The 12634-nt window shown below is 37.8% G+C and overlaps 1 long non-coding RNA gene across 1 annotated transcript in view; it reads left to right on the top strand.

Annotated features, from left to right (window-relative positions):
- Positions 1-10695, top strand: part of LOC135228918 (uncharacterized) — a 152623-nt gene extending 141928 nt beyond the window's left edge. The window contains exons 2-3 of the long non-coding RNA XR_010319790.1: positions 6037-6140; positions 9354-10695. This is a non-coding gene — a long non-coding RNA (uncharacterized LOC135228918). The remainder of the gene's footprint in view (positions 1-6036; positions 6141-9353) is intronic.
- The last annotated feature ends 1939 nt before the right edge of the window (positions 10696-12634 follow it).

The raw sequence follows: 12634 nt of genomic DNA on the forward strand, positions 1-12634 counted from the left end.
TGATCCACTTGGAGTTAGTTTTCGTGCATGGTGTGAGGTATGGGTCCTGTTTCATTCTTTTGCAAATGGATATCCAGGTATGCCAGCACCATTTGTTAAAAAGACTATCTTTTCCCCAATTGACTGACACTGGGCCTTTGTCAAATATGAGCTGCTCTTACGTGGATGGATTTATATCTGGGTTCTCAATTCTGTTCCATTGGTCTATGTGCCTGTTGGTGTACCAGTACCAGGCTGTTTTGACTACTGTAGCTATATAATAGGTTCTGAAATTAGGTAGAGTGAGGCCTCCCACTTGCTTCTTCTTTTTCAGTAATGCTTTGCTTATCCGGGGGTTCTTTCCCTTCCGTATGAAATTAGTGATTTGTTTCTCTATCCCCTTAAAATATGACATTGGTATTTGGATTGGAAGTGCGTTATATGTCTAGATGGCTTTGGGTAGAATAGACATTTTTACTATGTTAAGTCTTCCTATCCATGAGCAGGGTATGTTTTTCCACTTAAGTATGTCCTTTTGAATTTCTTGTAGCAGAGTTTTATAGTTTTCTTTGTATAGGTCTTTTACATCCTTGGTAAGATTTATTCCTAAGTATTTTATCTTCTTGGGGGCTACTGTGAATGGTATTGATTACGTGATTTCCTCTTCCATGTTCTTTTTGTTGATGTAGAGGAATCCAAGTGATTTTTGTATGTTTATTTTATAACCTGAGACTCTTCCAAACTCTTCTATTAGTTTGAATAGTTTTCTGGAGGATTCCTTAGGGTTTTCCATGTATACGATCATGTCATCTGCAAATAGTGATAGCTTTACTTCCTCCTTGCCAATCTGGATACGCTTTATTTCTTTGTCTAGCCTAATTGCCCTGGCTAGGACTTCAAGTACGATGTTGAATAAGAGCGGTGATAAAGGGCATCCTTGTCTGGTTCCCGTCCTCAAGGGAAATGCTTTCAGGTTCTCGCCATTTAGAATGATATTGGCTGTTGCCTTTGCATAAAAAAAAAAATTATTATGTTGAGGAATTTTCCTTCAATTCCTATTTTGGTAAGAGTTTTTATCATAAATGGGTGTTGAACTTTGTCAAATGCCTTTTCTACATCTATTGATAAGATCATGTGGTTTTTATCTTTTGTTTTATTTATGTGATGGATTACATTAATGGTTTTTCTGATATTAAACCAGCCTTGCATACCTGGTATAAATCCCACTTGATCATGGTGAATTATTTTTTTGATATGTTGTTGAATTCTATTGGCTAGAATTTTGTTGAGGATTTTTGCATCTATGCTCATGAGGGATATAGGTCTAAAATTTTCTTTTTTTGTAATGTCTTTGCCTGGTTTTGGTATCAGGGAGATGGTAGCTTCATAGAATGAGTTGGGTAGTATTCCGTCTTTTCTATGCTTTGAAATACCTTCAGTAGTAATGGTGTTAAGTCTTCTCTGAAGGTTTGGTAGAACTCTGCAGTGAAGCCGTCTGGGCCAGGACTTTTTTTTGTTGGAAGTTTTTTGATTACCGTTTCAATCTCTTTTTTTGTTATGGGTCTATTTAGTTGTTCTACTTCTGAATGTGTTAGTTTAGGTAGGTAGTATTTTTCCAAGAATTTATCCATTTCTTCTAGGTTTTCAAATTTGTTAGAGTACAATTTTACATAGTAATCTGTAATGATTCTTTTAATTTCATTTGGCTCTGTTGTGATGTGGTCCGTCTCGTTTCTTATTCGGGTTATTTGTTTCCTTTCCTGTTTTTCTTTAGTCAGTCTAGCCAATGGTTTATCAATTTTGTTAATTTTTTCAAAGAACCAGCTTTCGGCTTTGTTAATTCTTTCAATTGTTTTTCTGTTCTCTAATTCATTTAATTCAGCTCTAATTTTTATTATTTGTTTTCTTCTGGTGCCTGATGGGTCCTTTTGTTGCTCACTTTCTATTTGTTCAAGTTATCGGGACAGTTCTCTGATTTTGGCTCTTTCTTCTTTTTGTATGTGTGCATTTATCGATATAATTTGGCCTCTGAGCACTGCTTTTGCTGTGTCCCAGAGGTTTTGATAGGAAGTATTTTCATTCTCGTTGCTTTCTAAGAATTTCCTTATTCCCTCCTTAATGTCTTCTATAACCCAGTCTTTTTTCAGGAGGGTATTGTTCAGTTTCCAAGTATTTGATTTCTTTTCCCTAGTTTTTCTGTTCTTGATTTCTAGCTTAATTGCCTTGTGGTCTGAGAAGATGCTTTGTAATATTTCGATGTTTTGGATTCTGCAAAGATTTGTTTTATGACCTAATATGTGGTCTATTCTAGAGAATGTTCCATGTGCACTAGAAAAGAAAGTATATTTTGCAGCAGTTGAGTGGAGAGTTCTGTATAAGTCAATGAGGTCAAGTTGGTTGATTGTTGTAAGTAGGTCTTCCCTGTCTGTATTGAGCTTCTTACTGGAGGTCCTGTCCTTCTCCGAAAGTGGTGTGTTGAAGTCTTCTACTATAAATGTGGAGGTGTCTATCTCACTTTTCAATTCTGTTAAAATTGGATTTATGTATCTTGCAGCCCTGTCATTGGTGCGTAAATATTTAATATGGTTATGTCTTCCTGATCAATTGTCCCTTTTATCATTATATAGTGTCCTTCTTTATCCTTTGTGGCGGATTTAAGTCTAAAGTCTATTTTGTCAGAAATTAATATTGCTACTCCTCTTCTTTTTTGCTTATTGTTTGCTTGATATATTTTTTTCTATCCTTTGAGTTTTAGTTTGTTTGTGTCTCTAAGTCTAAGGTGTGTCTCTTGTAGGCAGCATATAGATGGCTCATGTTTCTTTATCCAGTCCGTGACTCTCTGTCTCTTTATTGGTGCATTTAGTCCATTTACATTCAGCGTAATTATAGATAAATAAGTTTTTAGTGCTGTCATTTTGATACCTTTTCATGTGTGTTGTTGGCCATTTCATTTTTCCACATACTTTTTTGTGCTGAGACGTTTTTCTTAGCAGCTTGTGAGATCCTCATTTTCATAATGGTTAACTTTGTGTTTGTTGAGTCGTTACCTTTTTCTTGGCTTTTTTCTTGAGTTATGGAGTTGATATTCCTTTTTGTGGTTACCTTATTATTTACCCCTATTTTTCTAAGTAAAAACCTAACTTGTGTCTTTCTATATCGCCTTGTATCACTCTCCATCTGGCAGTTCAATGCCTCCTATATTTAGTCCCTCCTTTTGCTTATTGTGATCGTTTATCTATTGATTTCCATGATTTTCTGTTATGTGTATTATTTTGTTTATTTATTTATTTATTAGAATTAATCTTAATTTGTTTGTTTTTGTGCTTTCCCTATTTGAGTTGCATTGATATCAGGACGTTCTGTTTTGTGACCTTGTATTGTGCTGGTACCTGATATTATTGGTCATCAGGCCAAACAATCTCCTTTAGCATTTCTTGCAGTCTTGGTTTAGTTTTTGCAAATTCTCTAAACTTGTGTTTACCTGTAAATATCTTAATTTCTCCTTCATATTTCAGAGAGAGTTTTGCTGGATATATGATCCTTGGTTGGCAGTTCTTCTCCTTCAGTGCTCTGTATACGTCGTCCCATTCCCTTCTTGCCTGCATGGTTTCTGCTGAGTAGTCTGAACTTATTCTTATTGATTCTCCCTTGAAGGAAACCTTTCCTTTCTCCCTGGCTGCTTTTAAAATTTTCTGTTTGTCTTTGGTTTTGGCAAGTTTGATGATAATATGTCTTGGTGTTTTTCTTTGTGGATCAATCTTAAATGGGGTTCGATGAGCATCTTGGATAGATATCCTTTCGTCTTTCATGATGTCAGGGAAGTTTTGTGTCAGGAGTTCTTCAACTATTTTCTCTGTGTTTTCTGTCCCCCCTCCCTGTTCTGGGACTCCAATCACCCGCAAGTTATCCTTCTTGATAGAGTCCCACATGATTCTTAGGGTTTCTTCATTTTTTTTAATTCTTTTATCTGATTTTTTTTCAGCTATGTTGGTGTTGATTCCCTGGTCCTCCAGAAGTCCCAGTCTGCATTCTAATTGCTCGAGTCTGCTCCTCTGACTTCCTATTGCGTTGTCTAATTCTGTAATTTTATTGTTAATCTTTTGGATTTCTACATGCTGTCTCTCTATGGATTCTTGCAACTTATTAATTTTTCCACTATGTTCTTGAATAATCTTTTTGAGTTCTTCAACAGTTTTATCAGTGTGTTCCTTGGCTTTTTCTGCAGTTATCCTAATTTCATTTGCCTGCATGGTTTTTGCTGAGTAGTCTGAGCTTAGTCTTATTGACTTTCCTTTGTGGATGACTTTTTATTTATCCCTACCTGTTGTTAAAATTCTTTATCTTTGGTTTTGGCAAGTTTGATTATAGTATGTCTTGGTGAATTTCTTTTGGGATCTACCTTTTGTGGGATTCAATGAGCTTCTTGGATAGATATCTTCTTGTCTTTCACGGTATCAGGGAAGCTTTCTGCCAACAAATCTTCAACAATTCTCTATGTATTTTCTGTTATTCCCCCTCCCCTGTTCTGGTACTCCAACTTTATTCCTTTTGATACACTGCCGCATAAGTCTTACGGTTTCTTTGTTTTTTTTTTTTTTAATTCTTTTATCTCATTTTTCCTCTAATAAATTGGTGCCAAGTGCTTCATCTTCAGTCTCACTAATTCTGACTTCCATTTCCTCAATTCTGCTCCTATGACTTTCTACTGTGTTGTCTAATTCTGAAATTTTATTGTTAATCTTTTGGATTTCTGTTTGCTGTCTCTCTATGGATTCTTGCAGCCTGTTAAATTTGTCATTATGCTCTTGTATAACCACCTTAAGTTCCTCTATTGCTTTGTCTGTGTGTTTCTTGGCTTGTTCTGCATTTTGACTGATCTCCTTCCTGATCACTTGAAGAGCTCCATGTACTAATCTTTTGAATTCTACCTCCAGTAATTACAAGAAGTTATCTTCCTTTGTAAGATTTCTTGATTATTTGTTTTGGGTGCTTGCTGAAGCCATCGTGGTCTTCCTCTTTCTGTGATTTGATATTGACTGTTGTCTCCTTGGAAACCCTGGTGGTGTAGTGGTTAAGTACTATGGCTGCTCACCAAGAGGTCGACAGTTCAAATCTGCCCGGCTGTCCTTGGAAACTCTATGGGTCACTATGAGTCAGAATGGGCTCAATGGCAGTGGGTTTTTTTTTTTTTTTTGGTTTGGTTGTCTCCTAGGAATCAATAAGTTACTATATTTATTTATTTTACGTTTTCTTTCTGTATCATAGCTTCTTGTTTTGTTTTGATATGCCCAAATAGGCTGCTGTGTGAGCTAGTTTGATATTGGCACCTTTGAAGCCCTAACGTCCTCTCACCAGGTGTTTAGAGCTGTTACTAGGTATGTGACCCCAGGAGTCCGCTGATTTTTCTCATATGGATTCAGATCAGGTGTCTAGGTAGTTGGTCACCAAGTGTGCTGTGCAGGCTCTCTCCTACAGTCCTAGATGGGCAGGTGTGATCGGAGTAGGCACAGGTATCAGACTGCAGTAAGGCATCATGCACTGAGCAAGACAGGGCTGACGGCTGCCCCTGAGTGTCTATGAGGAACTCATGTCCCTGCTCCCTAGAGCACATAGGTGGGTGGATTTTGCAGCTGGACTATGGGCATCCAATGCTGTTGGCTGTAAGGACTGAGAGGCACCGCATATTCTTGGGCCCCTGTTGCAGGTGGGTAGGTGGTGTGGGAGGAGGCACCAGTCCTAAGGCCCCTCATGTGGGTAGGTGAAAAAAACCCTGCTTAATGGGCAGAGTGGTGTCAAACGTCATGAATCTGCCACTACACCTTATAGGTGATACAGTTGAAAATAGGCTTCAGGTGTATAACCTATTGTACTGTGCTATGAGAGCCTATGCTTTTGAAATGGGCCCACACAGATCTATGCAGGGGTGGAAGGCATTCAAAGTCTGTGGACCCCTTATGCCTGTGCCTCAGCAAAGGGAGTGTGCCTGCCCTGAGTCCCAGCTTAGGAGAGCTGGCAGATTATTTTTTTCCTGTTTGTTAATTTGTTGCCTCTCCAAAGCAGGGAGAATGGCTCAGTCCAGGTGACAGGTCCTACTTCCAGCCCAGGGAATGTGGAAATCACTGAAGCCAGCCAGGACCCACTGCAGAGCATGGAGGGGGCAGGTAAATCAGAGAGAGATTCTTCCCAAAGGGAGTATTTTTTGATCCATGTGGTAGGTTAGATGCATGTACTTATCTTTTTATTGATTGAGCACTGCTTTTCACTGGTTCTGGAGACTTGAGTATACTCTCTGCTGCTCAGTCTCTCCCAATGTGGAAAATGCTGCCTGAGTGCCACTGCTTGCCTCACTGTACACACCAACTGGTCCAGCCTGCAGGGTGCTAGTTCCTGCTGGGTCAGGTCTGGCAACTGCTCACTGCTTCTGAACCATCTCTCCCTCCCCATCACTCAGTTTGATTCCTCAACTTTGCCTTAGATGTTCAGGGCTCCTAGATTGTCATAGTAATCAATTCTATTTTTTTTTTTTTTTTTTTGCTCTCTTTGTTGTAAGAGGGACCACAGGAAGCATTTGGCTACTCCACCATCTTGGTCTCATCTCTGGTTTAAGCTTTTATGATTATCTCAGTGCAATAATTTTGGGGGTTCATCCAGCCTCAATGGCTCTAGAAATCCTGGGTTCCATGAGAATTTTAAATTCTGTTCCACATTTTCCTCCTTTTGATCAGGATTCTGCTATAGATTATTTGATCAAAATGTTCAGTAACGGTGGCCAGCACCATCCATTTCTTCTGGTCTCATGACAAAGAGGGCAGTTGTTCGTGGAGGCAATTAGCCATGCATTCCATTTACTCTTCCTGTTCCTGACTCCCCTTCTTCTTCTGTTGCTTCAGGGGAATAGAGATCAATTGTATCTTGGATAGACACTTGCAAGCTTTTAAGACCCCAGGATCTATGCAACAAACTAGAAGTTAGAACAGAAGCACTAAAAACTATATTAGGCCAATTAACTAGGATGTCCAATGAAACCATGACCCTAAACTTCCAAACCAAGAAACCAAATCTCATGAGGTGTTGGTTGACCATAAGCAGCATCAGCAACTACTCTTCTTTGTTTTTGTTTTTGTATTTTTTTGTAAAAATATGTATTACACAACATTTGCCAACTCAACTCTTTTCAGGTGTTCAACTTAGTGACATCAATTACACCAACTGGCCTTTCAGCTATTACTCTTAATCAGGATAAATTTCCCATCACCAAAAGCAATTTTACCAGCACCAATTACTGAAGAGGCTCTTCTTTCTCCCATTGAAGGGACATAGTGCCCTTGTCAAAAATCAGTTTATCATAGATGTATGGGTTTATTTCTGGACTCTCAATTTAATTACAATAGTTTATGTGTGTGTTATTCCACTAGTATCAGCCCGTTTTGATTACTGTAGCTATATAACATGTTTTGCAGTCAAGAAGTGTGAGTCCCCTACTTTGCTCTTCCCCTTAAAAATTGCTTTAGCTATTCAGAGTCTCTTGTTATTCCATATAAAATTGAGAATTGATTTTTCCATTTCTTTAAAGAAGGTTTTTGGAATTTTGATCAGGATTGCATTGAATCTATAGATCACTTTGGGTGGTATCAACATCTAAATAATATTAAGTCTTCCAACCCAAGAACATGGAACATCTTTCCATTTATTTAGTCTTATTTAAGTCTTTCACATCTCTGGTTAAACTTATTAATAGGTATATTATTTCTTTCAATGCTATTGTAAGTGGAATTGTTTTCCTACTTTCCATTTCAGATTTCTCATTACGGGTGTATAGAAACCCAACTGATTTTTGTTTGTTGACATTGTACCTTGCAACTTTGGTAAATTCCTCTATTAGCTCTAGAAGCTTTCTTGTGGATTCTTTAGGGTTTTCTATAAATCCTATCATGTAGTCTGCAAATAGAGGTAATTTTACTTGTTTTCCAATTTGGATACCTTTTCTTTCTTCTTCTTGTCTTATTGCTCTGGCTAGGACTTCCAATACAATATTGAATGAGAGAGAGAGTGAGCAATCTCTTCTGTTTCCAGTTTTAAGGGGGAAACCTCTCGATCTTTCTCCATTAAATATAATGTTGGCTGTTAGTTTTTCATAAACGTCCTTAATCATATTAAGGAACTTCCCTTCTATTCCCAACTTGTTGAGGATTTTCATAAAGAAACGGTGTTGGATTTTATCAAATGGCTTTTCTGCATCATTAGAGATGATCATTGGGCCTTTTCCTCTGTTCTATTAATACAGTGTATTACATTGATTTTCTGAGACTGAACCATCCTTGCATTCCTAGGATAAACCCAACTTGTTCATGGTGTATGACCCTTCAAATGCTGTTGGATTCTATTCACCAGTATTTTGCTGAGAATTTTTGCATCTATATTCATAAGGGATATTGTCCTGTAGTTTTTTCTCTTGTGCTGTCTTTGTCTTGTTTAGTAGCAAGGATGTTTGCTTCGTAGAAGAGTTGGGGAGTATTCCTTCCTTCTCTATCTTTTGTAAGTGTTTAAACAGTATTGGTGTCAATTTTTCTCTGTTTGGTAGAATTCCCCAGTGAATCCATCTTGCCCAGAACATTTTTTTTTTTTTTAGTGGTGGGAAGTTTTTTTTTTATTATTACTGACTCAAAATCTTCACTTGTTATGGATCTGTTGAGATTTGCTATTTCCTCTTGAATCAGTCTAGGTAGGTAATGTGCTTCTAAGAGTTTGTCCACTTCATCTAGGTTATCCAATTTGATGGTGTACACACATAGTATTCTGTCATAATTCTTTTCATTGCTACCAGTTCTGTTATAATGTCTCCACTTTCATTTCTTATTTTGGTTATTTGCATCTTTTCTCTTTGTCAGTCTAGCTAAAGGTTTGTCAATTTTATTGCTCTTTTCCAAGAATCAAGTTCTTGTTTTGTTGACTCTCTCTATTGTTTTTGTGTTTTCGATTTTATTTACGTGTGCTCTGAACTTCGTTGTTTCCTTTCTTCTGGTAAGTTTAGGCTTAGTTCACTCTTCTTTTTCTAGCTCCTCTAGTTGTAGAGTTAAACTATTGATTTGAGAACTGTTTTCTTTTTTCATGTATGCATTTATTGCTCTCAATTTCCCCCTGAGCACTGCCTTTGCTGCATCCCATAAGCTTTGGTATGCTAATGTCATGGATTGAATATGCCCCCCCAAAATATCTGTCAACTTGGCTGGGTCATGAGTCCCAGTATTGTGTGATTGTCCATCATTTTGTCAACTGATGTGATTTTCCTATGTGTTATAAATTCTATCTCTATGATGTCGATGAGATGTGATTAACGACGGTTATGTTAATTAAAAAAAGTTGTTTTTTTGCAGGACTAAATCTACAAGACTGGGTTGTGTGATAAGCCAATCTCTTTTGAGATATAAAAGAGAGAAATGAGTAGAGAGGCATGGGGACTTCATACCACCAATAAACAAGAGCCAGGAGAAAAGCATATCCTTTGGGCCTGAGGTCCCCATGCTGAGAAGCTCATCTACTGGGGAAGATTGACTACAAGTACCTGCCCCCAGAGCCAACGGAGAGAAAAAGCCTTCTCCTGGAGCTGGTGCCCTGAATTCAGACTTCTAGTCTCCTAGACTGTGAGAGAATAAACATCTGTTTGTTGAAGCCATCCACTTGTGGTTTTTCTGTTATAGCAACACTAGATAACTAAGAGTTATGTTTTCAGTTTCATTTGACTCTAAGTATTTTCTGATTTCATTTTTGATTTCTACCTTGAACCATTGGTTGTTTAATGGTAGTGTGCTGTTTAATTTCCACTTTTATGTATTTTCCAGGGTTTTTTTTTTCTGTTATTGGCTTCTAGTTTCACTCCACTGTGCTCAGACAAAATATATTGCATGATTTCAAAATTTTCAAATTTATCAAGACTTGCTTTATAAGTTAACATGCGGCCTATCTTGGAGAATGATCCATGTGCCTGGAGTAGAATGTATATTGTGCTGTTGTTGGGTGAAGTAGTCTATATATGTCTCTCATGTCTAGCAGGTTTATAGTGTCATTCAGGTTCTCTGTTCCTTGCTGATCTCCTTTCTAAATGTTCTTTCTAATATTGAAAGTGGTGTATTGAAGTCTCCACTATTTCTCCCTTCAATTCTATCAGTGTTTTCTTTATATATTTAGGTGCTGTGATGTTGGAGCCCTAGTGGCATAGTGGTTAAGAGCTCAGCTGCTAACCAAAAGGTCGGTAGTTCAAATCCATCAGATTCTCCTTGGAAACCCTATAGGGCAGTTCTGTCCTATAGGATGGCTATGAGTCAGAACTGACTCGATGGCACCTAACAACAACTGATGTTGGGTGCATATGTATTCATAATTATTAAACTTTCTTGATGAATTTACCCTTTTATCATTAATGTCTTAGACTGGGTTCTCTATAGAAGCAAAACCAGTGAAGCATATGTATGTATATATATATAGACAGAGAGAGAGAGATTTATCTCAAGGAAATCATGCAGTTGTAGAGGCTAGAGGCTTCTCCTGACTCACACAGCTGCAGGGACTGGCAAACCTAACATCATGTTCATGGGCTGTGGAGGCTGATGAATCAAAGATCAGCAGGTAAGACAGCAGGTTGCTGGCACACAAGCTGCAGATGCTGATGAATTCCAGGATCAGCAGACAATACAGCAGGCCACTAGCTCAAGTCCCAAGAACCAGAGGTCAGATGATGAAGACCCAGATGAGGCATCCAGAGCAAGCAAATGAGCTTTGCCAGAATGTCCATATATATATATATATTGACTGCAGGCCATACTCCCAAATAAACTCCTCTTACAACTTATTGGCTGATCACATCATGGAGAATTACTACATCATTACATAACTGCCAAACCACTAAGAATCATGGCCCATCCAAATTGATACACAATCTCAACCATCACAAATGTCCATTTTTATCTCTTCTAACAGATTTTGTCTTAAAGTGTATTTTGTATGTTATTAATATTACAACCCTAGCTTTATCTTGGTTATCATTTGCACGTGTGATATTGGGAAAAGACCCCGGACTCAAATTTGATCAAGAAAGTTTTTATTAAGCCAAGACAAAGACAATCATTTGAATGAGGGATCTGCCAGTATGCACTGGGCACAAGAAACTAGCAGAATCCACTGAATCACAGTCATGGAATCTCTAATACACTATTACAAAAGGAAGTAAAGTTAAGAAAAATGCTGATTGATTATTTATTAATATATGGTTGTCAAAGGTAGGACATTCAAGGCAGGATCTTTACTGCCATTGGTGAACACAGCACATGTGAGCTTACATGGTTTCTTTAAAGAATCTGCATTGAATAGTTACTACTTAGTGATAAAAAAAAGTTACTTAGTGATATGTGTGCTTTATTGATTAGTTACTGCTTGGGGACATGTGCTTTGTCGACTAGTTACTGCTTGGTAACTGCAACGGGTTCACAGGGCAGACTCAAGGTAACTGCAAAACACTTCTTTCTGGGAGCATAGCTTTCTTGTACAATGTAGGTTCTCGGGCGTGGCTTCTATAGCTTGGTTACAAAGAAAACATTTCCTTAGTTAAAGGGTTGGATATGTGTAAAAGATTAACAACTTATCAGCAAGAAGCAGAAGTTAAAGTAGGATATGAGACTGAACCCTAGATCAGGCATTTTACTTTTGTAAAGTGTCTTATAATTTATGGGCTCCACAACACATTTTTTTTACAACACATGGAATATTTTTTAAATGTATCACCCCATCCCCTTCTGGCCTCCAATGTTTCTGAGGAGAAATCAATGCTTAATATTACTGGGGATTCTTTATATGTGACAGTTTGCTTCTCTCTCGTGGCTTTCAGGATGTGTCTAGGTGTAGATCTCTTTGGGTTTACCCTTTTTGGGGTTATTTGAACTTTTTGGGTTTGGAGATTCATGTCCTTCATCAAATTTGGGAGATTTTCCACTGCTATTTCTTCAGATATTCTTTGTCCCTTTCTCTCTTTCATCTCCTTCTGGAATTTCCATGATGTATACACACCCACTCCCCATCTATCAACATAGTTAGTTTCTGAAGGCCAGGTCATTATGCATAAATTGGCATTATGCAAAAATGGAGAATGACCTCATCAGATCACACAATGGAAGATGACTATATTATTACATAACTGCCAAATTACATCATTACATAAATGCCAAACCTCTGAGAATCATGGCCCAGCCAAGTTGACACAACCTTAACCATCACAGCCAGCGTTACTCTCACCTCACACCTTAGTGTTACTGCCAGGTGTACGATATTAATGTTCAAAATGGTGGGATAGTAGATTTTTTACTATTATTACGAATGCAAAACGTCATATAACGAGACAGTCAATAAGTGAGGAGTAGGTGTATTAGTTCTCTTGATGCTATCCCATAATTCCACTAACGTGTTCTCAGCAATCTTGAGCCTCCATTCTTAATGCTCTTCATTCTCTGTAATTTTGGCTGTTATCTTCTAATTTGCTGATTTTTTCATCTGCCTGATCAAATCTGCTGTTAAATTCATCCATTGTGTTTCTCTTTTTAGTTATTGTCTCTTTCATTTGCGATATTTCCGTTTGGATCCTTTTTGGAAGGTCTATCTCTTTTTTAAA

This window comes from Loxodonta africana, chromosome X (assembly GCF_030014295.1).
Source record: "Loxodonta africana isolate mLoxAfr1 chromosome X, mLoxAfr1.hap2, whole genome shotgun sequence".
NCBI classification, from domain to species: domain Eukaryota; kingdom Metazoa; phylum Chordata; class Mammalia; order Proboscidea; family Elephantidae; genus Loxodonta; species Loxodonta africana.